Source organism: Psammomys obesus, unplaced genomic scaffold (genome assembly GCF_907164565.1).
Source record: "Psammomys obesus unplaced genomic scaffold, mPsaObe1.curated_primary_1811, whole genome shotgun sequence".
Classification (NCBI taxonomy): domain Eukaryota; kingdom Metazoa; phylum Chordata; class Mammalia; order Rodentia; family Muridae; genus Psammomys; species Psammomys obesus.
This window is the reverse complement of record NW_026586589.1, coordinates 3760083-3768188: the sequence shown is the minus strand read 5'-3', so window position 1 is coordinate 3768188 and position 8106 is coordinate 3760083. Positions and strand designations below refer to the sequence as shown.

The window sequence follows — 8106 nt, the reverse complement described above, 5'->3', positions numbered from 1 at the left end:
GAGTTGAGTTGAGTTGAGTTGAGTTGAGTTGAGTTGAGTTGAGTTGATTTTTAGGCATCCTAGGCATAAAAGAGCTTTGGCTACCAAGTCAGGCATCAAGCTAGGATGGACAAAGGACTGTCGTTCACTTTGCCCCTGAGTGATATAAGAACAACAAGATGTCTCTTTGCCCATTGTCCAGGGAGTTTATCTTACTATTGATGACAATAGAAATGCCTTTTGTGGTTCACTATTATGTATGAACTGGCTATTAGTTTAAGGTAGACTTTTTAAAGAATGAAAAAAAATATTTAATTGCATCTTAATTAAGATTATTGTTTGTTTTGTTTTGTTTTGTTTTCAAGACAGGGTTTCTCTGTCATGGACTCACTTTGTAGACCAGGTTGGCCTCAAACTCACAGAGATCCGCCTGCCTCTGCCTCTTGAGCACTGGGATTAAAGAAATACACCACCATACCTGTCTTAACTAAGATTTTTAAAACGAATTATTTATTTACTATTTATACAGCATTCTGCCTGCATGTGCACCTGCAGGCAAGAAGAGGGCACCAGATCTCATTACAGAGGGTTATAAGCCACCATGTGGTTACTGGGAATTGAACTCAGAACCACTGGAAGAGCAGCCAGTGCTCTTAACCTCTGAGCCACCTCTCCAGCCCCCTAACTGAGATTTTTTTAAGGCTCAGAAATAGATATGGAGTCTTGTCAAATTCTTCCACAGTCTTCATCCTGATGACAATATTGCTTTTGATATTTTTCCTACTTGTCTTGTCCTAACATCATAACAGTTGTGTTTATCCTGTTCTTACATCATGGCAATTGACTTCTTTATTCTGCTGACTTTACCTTAGAAAGCTATTGACCAGTGTTAAGTAAGCATATCCCCACTGCTTCCTCTGCTATAGCTCACTATAAGGAATTGCCCATGTGAGAAGCATCTTGATTACAAATCAATGCCAGCAATTTGGAGAGTCTGCCCTTGTGGCTTTGAACAGGGACTCATATACAAAGCCACCATTTGTCTCCTCTGAGTTACCCAAGCTAAACATGGAGAGCCTGTGCCCCCACTGCCCTCCACTGCTCTGAAGAATGGCTTCTAAGCTCCTGGAGACCATGCAGGACTCTGAGGAACACAGAGAGATGGACAGTATTGGTGCAGATGGTCTCAAATACACAATTCAAGTCACATGACACATTAATAGACAGAAACTTCTTTTTTCTACTGAAAGCACTTACTATGAAGCTGTCCCTACCACGCTAACATGATTGTGGGATCACAGTACATTTTTCTCTTAAGATTAGACGTATTAGGTTTTTTTTTAATCATTACTACATTCAAAAGTAAGTCTGACCTCAAGTTTTCTGTCTTTATATAATTTTGTTTTCCATTTCAGCTCTTAACCAGTATTATGAGATGAAAATGTAGATTATAAATCAGAAAAGATACACCCATGAGCCACTTCGGCATGGTCACTAACTTGTCATCCTTAAACACCAGCTCTATAAGGCTGTCACTCCTTTCCACACCTAAAGGTTTTAGCCGTCTTTTGACCATCTTATTAATTATGCAAAGGATTTTATTGACACGTCCTCTTGGGCTTAGTTGTCAACTTTGCTGCTTTCCTAATCAGTTTTTCCTTTCTGCTTTGAAGGAATAGCATCTATCATCTAATTTCAAGACTAAGTACTTACCCATCATTTCTAGAGTAAGATACCCCTTTGGTGTTTGAGTAGTTATTTTAACAGTTGATTTACTTAAGGAAATGTGTTTGCCTTTGATTACTGTTCAGGCCACGTTCCATAACTTGATAAATGTCCTCATTTTGTTTTATCTAACTGTCTTGATTACTAATTTAGGTTCTCCCTAACCCAAAAGTATTGGATTCCTTTCCACCAATTAAATACTTTCCCTTCAGTTTCCATACAGTTTCCTACTTTTATTATCTACTACATCCATAGAATTTGACATATGCTTTCATTTGGGTTTCTTTACGGTTAATAAAAGAACAACTATTTTTTAAGAACAAGTCTTACTATGTAGATCAGGCTGACTTGGCACTCACTGTATAGACCAGGTTGAACTGCCTCTGCCTCCTGAATGCTGGGATTAAAGATGTGTGCCATTATTCTCAACTATATTAGAATAATTTGTTTTAATAGTTCCTCTTTGTACAAGATTTTCTATTTGATACAGGAAAAATTAGAATCTATGTTTAATATCAAGTTTTTTTCTAACATCTATTTTGCGTGTTCCATGTGTCTTGTATAGTACCATCAATGATTGTTACTATTAATTATATTCACATATTTGGAAAATTACTTGAAGGGATTTTAAACTTTAAGGACATAGCTAAAAGAATATGAAAGATCCATCTGAGAAGAGCAGAGCTTCAGTATCTGAGTACAGTGCTGTGTGTGTAATTAACCAAAGCTGGCATATAGAAACTATATACTCAGAATGTCCTACAAACATTTTTCACTTTTTTAAGTTTGTGTATAGTATCGCTCTGGGTTATAATCAATTTCCAAAGAGATGAAATGTTATGTTATTCAAAGGAAAGCAGTAGGAAAAGAAATTGGGATTAATAGGGGCTGTGAATCTGGAAAAAAAAATCCTCATTCAAGGCAGTGAATCTGGCCCCACTTTCCAAGGTCATCTGGTCTGTTGGGAGCATAGGCCCAAGGTAAGAGGAGTGGACACATCAAGTGGGGAGATGCCCAGAGCAGTGAAAGATGAATGGGAGGGCTTTTCCATAGGACACACCCCCCACAAATATTTGGCTTAGGCGAATTTTTATACAAACAGTGTTTTAAAAAACACACCATACAGATCCAGGAAAAGGAGGTCAGAGGAAGTAGGTTGCAGGTCTTAATGAGTGTTTCATGACCTTGGCACTAAAAGTAGGAAAGACTGGAAATGTTACTAAAATCTTGGGGACCAAGGAAGCCCTCAAAATGATACAAAAGAAAAAAGTTTGTATTGCTTAACTCATGATAATCTCCATGATTTAATTTGTAGTAATCTCATCTATTTCTCACTTCCCTTACCTTGCTTGCTAACAGTGTTTTATAAGTATGAATAATTATGTTATTTAACACGTCAAGGTTCGCAACTATGGTTCTTGTCATTATAGATTTCTTATTTTTCAAACTAAATTACCTTCTTGAAATATCTTCTGTATTGAATCTATCTTGTCTTTCTGGGTCATTTTGATTTTGGTTTAAATCTTGTATAGGTAGTTTCTGTCTGATTACTTGCTTGAATCAAATCTGGAAGTCTTAAAGTTTATTCCACTTAAAGATCCAAAGTTGTGCATTTGACTACATTTCCATTTTATACTATTCTTTGGGGGTTTTATTATCCATAAACACTATGCTTTTTATTTTTTTAATTCTCAAGAAAATATTTGAAGCCAGGCATAGTGGCGCATGCCTATATCCCCAGCAACTTGGGGAAGCAGAGGCAGGCAGATCTCTGTGAGTTTGTGGCCAGTTTGGTCTACAAATCAAGTCCAGGCAGCCAAGGCTACACAGAGAAACCCTGTCTCAAACAAAAACAAAACAACAACAAAAATATTTGCACAAGAAATAGTATCTGAAATTATCTGCACAGATTGCCCTCTTTGCTTCATTTCTCCTCAAGCTGAGTGAAGGGCACTCTTTCTAATGTCCTCTAGGAGGCTGTTTTTCTTTGTGGAAACTACTTGAACCTATCTGCTCACTGGTATATTTCAGTTAGCACCTCTAATAGGGACACACAAAAAAAATATGCCTTCTTACACAATCCTTAATCCCTTCCTAAATAACTTTTAAGAATTTATTAATCTAGATTTTATAGGCCCAGATTAATGTTCAATTTTATATTTACTTTTCTTATGCTTGTCTTGCCTCAGAACCTCTGATAGGTCATTACAATTGATATGTAACCATATTTATGATTGCTAAAGTAAAATAATCAGCCCCACCTTCACCTGATTTTTGTTTCCTCTTTTCGTTCCTTCTTCCCACGCAGCTCAAGCTAACTTCTAATTTGCAATCCTCTTGCCTCAGCCTCCCTCATGCTGGGATTACAAGTATGTGCCCGCACGTCCGATCTCCTAGCTAAATGATGTTAATGTCCACAACTCTAGATTTATATCTTGATCTACCAATTCCTGCATTCTAAACTTTGTTTCTGTCATTCATGTGGACTCTATCTTCAAGAATATGACTTGAAGGGGCTAGAAACAAGACTCAGAGTTCAAGAGCGCTTCCTGCTCTTGCAGCACACCCAGGTGTGGTTCTCAGCACTCACACAGCAGCTCACAACCATCCACAACTCCAGTCTGAGGGGCTCTGCTGCCCCCTTCTGACCTCCATGGGTACTAGGCAAACACATGGTGCACAGACACACATGCAGGCAAAGCACTCAGCACACTCACGAACCTAAAATAAATAAATCTTTAAAAAGACTCTTGTTTGCATCCTTTCTACACTCTAGGATGCCACACTCTGCATGTACAGTGGGCTTTGATCTTCACAGTTGAACAACTTGACATAAAGTATTTGGCTTCTTGTAAACCCCCTCGACATTCCGTTGATGGTACCAGAAGCTCCAGAGTTATTAACAGTTGCCGCTGTGTATGGAAAAGTAGAAGCTATTTCCTCTATTTTTTATTACATTCATTTATTTGTCTGTATACCATGGTACATGTGAGGAGGCCAGAGTCAGTACTCTCCTACTATCGGGTCCTGGGAAATGAACTCAGGTCATTGGATTTGGCAACAAGCCCCTTTATCTGTTGAGCCATCTTACCAGCCCTTTTATTTTCTCTAACCACAGTATCAGACTCGGAGTCAACATTTTCCATCTCTCCTCTCCCCTCCCCTTCCAAGCTTCTGGGAAGCACTAGTCTATGTCCACAGGAGAGGATTTGACTTTCTGTGTCTGGCTTACTTCGCTTGATGTCTTCCAAGCTCATCCATATTTTTATAAATGACAGGATTAAAAAAAAAAAAGACAATATCAGCTGTGCCTGGTTACACATCTTTAATCCCAGCACTTGGGATCCCTGTGCTTTCGAAGCCAGCCAGCTCTACCTGGTGGGTTCATGGACAACCGAAGCTGCATAGTGAAACCATGTCTCAAATTAAAAAAAAAAAAAAGAGGGGTGGGGGAAGGAAGGACAGGGTGCCCCATAGCCAGCTGGCCTCCAGCTTACCGTGTGGCTGAAGATAGCCTTGAAACTTGACCCCCTGCCTCCACCTCCTACGTGCTGAGATTACAGGTGTGCATAACTACGTCCAGTTTTATGCACTGTTGAGAACACAGATGTCATGTATTCGAGACAAGCATTCTACCAGTGAAACCACGTCCTCAGCCCACGATTTCACTGTTTTATGAATCTGAAAAATACGTCTCCCAACACTGTCTTTTTAAAGAGCAGCTGTGGCTATGTTTCAGCCTGTGCTGTGTTCTCTGTGCACTTACTCCTGTACTTTTTTTTTCTCTTCCTGCATTTTGCTAGAGTTTTTCAAGTCTATCCAAGATTTCTGATCCTAAGTTCAGTGTCTGCCTCATCAGTCATTAGTTCAAATTAGCAAATGCATCAATTAAAATATTTTTAAGCTATTTCTTTTTAACTGGCTCACTACTTTGTTTCTTATCCTGCTGATTTGGGTGCTGGAAATTGAAGTCAGAGCCATGTATATAGTAAGTACACACTTTCACACAGCGCTATACCCTCCCACCAGCTCAAATATATAAACATAGTATATACTCATATTAAATGTTAGGATATATATTAGGTTTGGTGATTTTGTTTTGTTTGATTGGTAGTGTGTGTGTGTGTGTGTGTGTGCACGTGTATGCTTGCCAACAAGGTATCTATGAGCACCATATGCATGCAGTGCCTGTGGAGGCCAGAAGGGGGCATCAGATCCCCCAGAACTAAAGCTACAGGCAGTTGTGAGCCACCAGGTGCAGATGTTGGGAACTAAATCCAGGTCTTCTAGAAGAGCAGTCAGTGCCCTTAATCACTGAGGTCTTAACCACTCTAACCACCCCTGCCCTTTTGTTGTGTTTTTGATTACAAAAAAATACTAGCTGATATCTGTTAGAAGTAAGCTTCAACCCAGGTCATCTGCCAGGAGCTTCACAGGTTTCATTTCACTTGTGGTGTGACCTCTGTTGAACCTAAACAAGCATTGAGGCATAAGAGATCTTTCACTCTCTTTTCTGCCTTGTCGATGCTGTTCTGCGCTGCTTCTAATGTCGGTTTGTTTGACACAGGGCCTCACTAGGCAGCTGTGGCTGGCCTCCCACTCAGAGATCCAACTTCCTCTCACATACTAGACCGGAAGGCCCATCCCACCCTGCCTGGCTTCTAGTGTTGGTTTTCATGTTGCCTTCTATGGTTTGTGTTTAAATTCCTTTTCTCTTTTTAAAATTTCCAACCCTTCCTAACTGTTTCCCTCATGTCCTGTGTTGGTATACTACTTCCTGTTTCATGAAACTGCAGATTTTCCTGAATTTTGCTTACGGGGTAAGTCTGAGGTTCCTAAATGTTCCTCAGGTTACTATAATCTGTTTCAAACTCAGTTCTCCTGCAGTGTGAGAGCTGTGCTCTGTGTTTTATGATGTAGAGTTTCCCAGAGGCCTAGGTACTCCTCCTTTTTCATGTTTATCTATGCTTCTCCAAGGAAGAGGGGAGAGAGGGAGAGAGGAAGGGAGGGAGAGCTGACAGAAATAATACTTTCCTGGCAAACAAAATGGGATTTTTCTTTGGCTGCTCTTTGCTCCCATAGCTCCTGTTTGAACCCCTAGCTTCTGCCACAAAGCTGATCAGTAGGACACATCTAATCCTCTTTCCAACTCTCCAGCACTTTTTCTATCATGGCTCGTGAGAAACGAGGCCACCCAACTACAGCACTGAGACAACAGCGCTTTCCCAAGAATCCACGGGAACGGTCAGCTCGGGCTCCGATCCCTGAGTTCCCACATGTGTCCCAGGATCCACCACAGAGCAAAGCCAGCGCCTCCTCCCAGATGTTCCCCCTGCTCAGAGTGCGCCCCCAGGCAGTGGCACTGCCAAGCTGCGGCCATGCTGGCCAAAGAGCATTTCTTGGGTGGTCAGAGTCTAGAACACAGGCCTTCTCAGGGTGGTGTACGCCCCTGAACAGGAAGTACAGCTGGGAAGGCTCCACCTACTCCGTTGAAGGCTTCATTTGGAGGGGTAGATAACACAGGTGTGAAGAGGTGGAGGCTGCCGTCTTGTCATTGCCCCTCCCCACTCCTGGCCCCACCATCTGCCTCAAGATTTCACCCGAATTTGGGTGTAGGGAATTTTATACATACCTATGATCGACATTCGAGCTTCCAGCTTCTTGTGCAGTTGAATGTGGCCATATTTGTGTGTTTCCACTTTAAGTGGAAAGGCGAAGAAGATGAAGAGGGAGAGACCAACTTAAACAGAGACAGAGAAGCAAGGTCACAAAGGGGTTGGGTAGTTCCCCGCCTCAGTTTCGCCAGACCCGTGGCTCTCCCTTATGGCTAAGTCCAACCTGACAAGCTGGAAGTCTATTTTTCCCACCAAAGACATGTGCTGCAGTTAGCAACAGAATGCAATGACTGTGAATGTAGATGAGGGAAGCTGGATGCCTGGGTTCAAGTCCCAGGTGCACCACTTCCTAAATGGGTGACAGTGAGCAAGTTACTGAGCTCCTCTGTGTTTCGGTTTGTCCGTCCGTAGAATGGATGTGGTGAAAGAACATTTCTCATAGGGTTATTTTAATGAGTAAATGATATAATATTTGGGAAGTGCTTACCATCACCTTTACAAAAATGCTGATGACTGATCAATGGAATGATTGGTAGCGATTAATGTCTCCAGTACTCATAACCCATGAGCTTCTCTGAGCATGCACAGTCCATCCTCATTGGCTGTACCACTGATTGCTTTTGTTAGCTTTTATGCTCTACTCAAGTGCTACTTTTAGCTTATCTGGACCCCTGGCCAGGCTCTAGCCTTCAGGTTTGAGTGGGGTCCCTATCACTGGGACTCCAGGACCCTTCTTGGGTCTATCCACTAAATAACAACACAAAGGCCTCCTGTGTGCCAGGCTGCA

At 41.4% G+C, this 8106-nt stretch overlaps 1 pseudogene; it reads right to left on the bottom strand.

Moving 5' to 3' along the window:
* Positions 1-50: 50 nt before the first annotated feature.
* Positions 51-185, bottom strand: LOC129672821 (small nucleolar RNA SNORA48; annotated as a pseudogene).
* Positions 186-8106: the final 7921 nt, after the last annotated feature.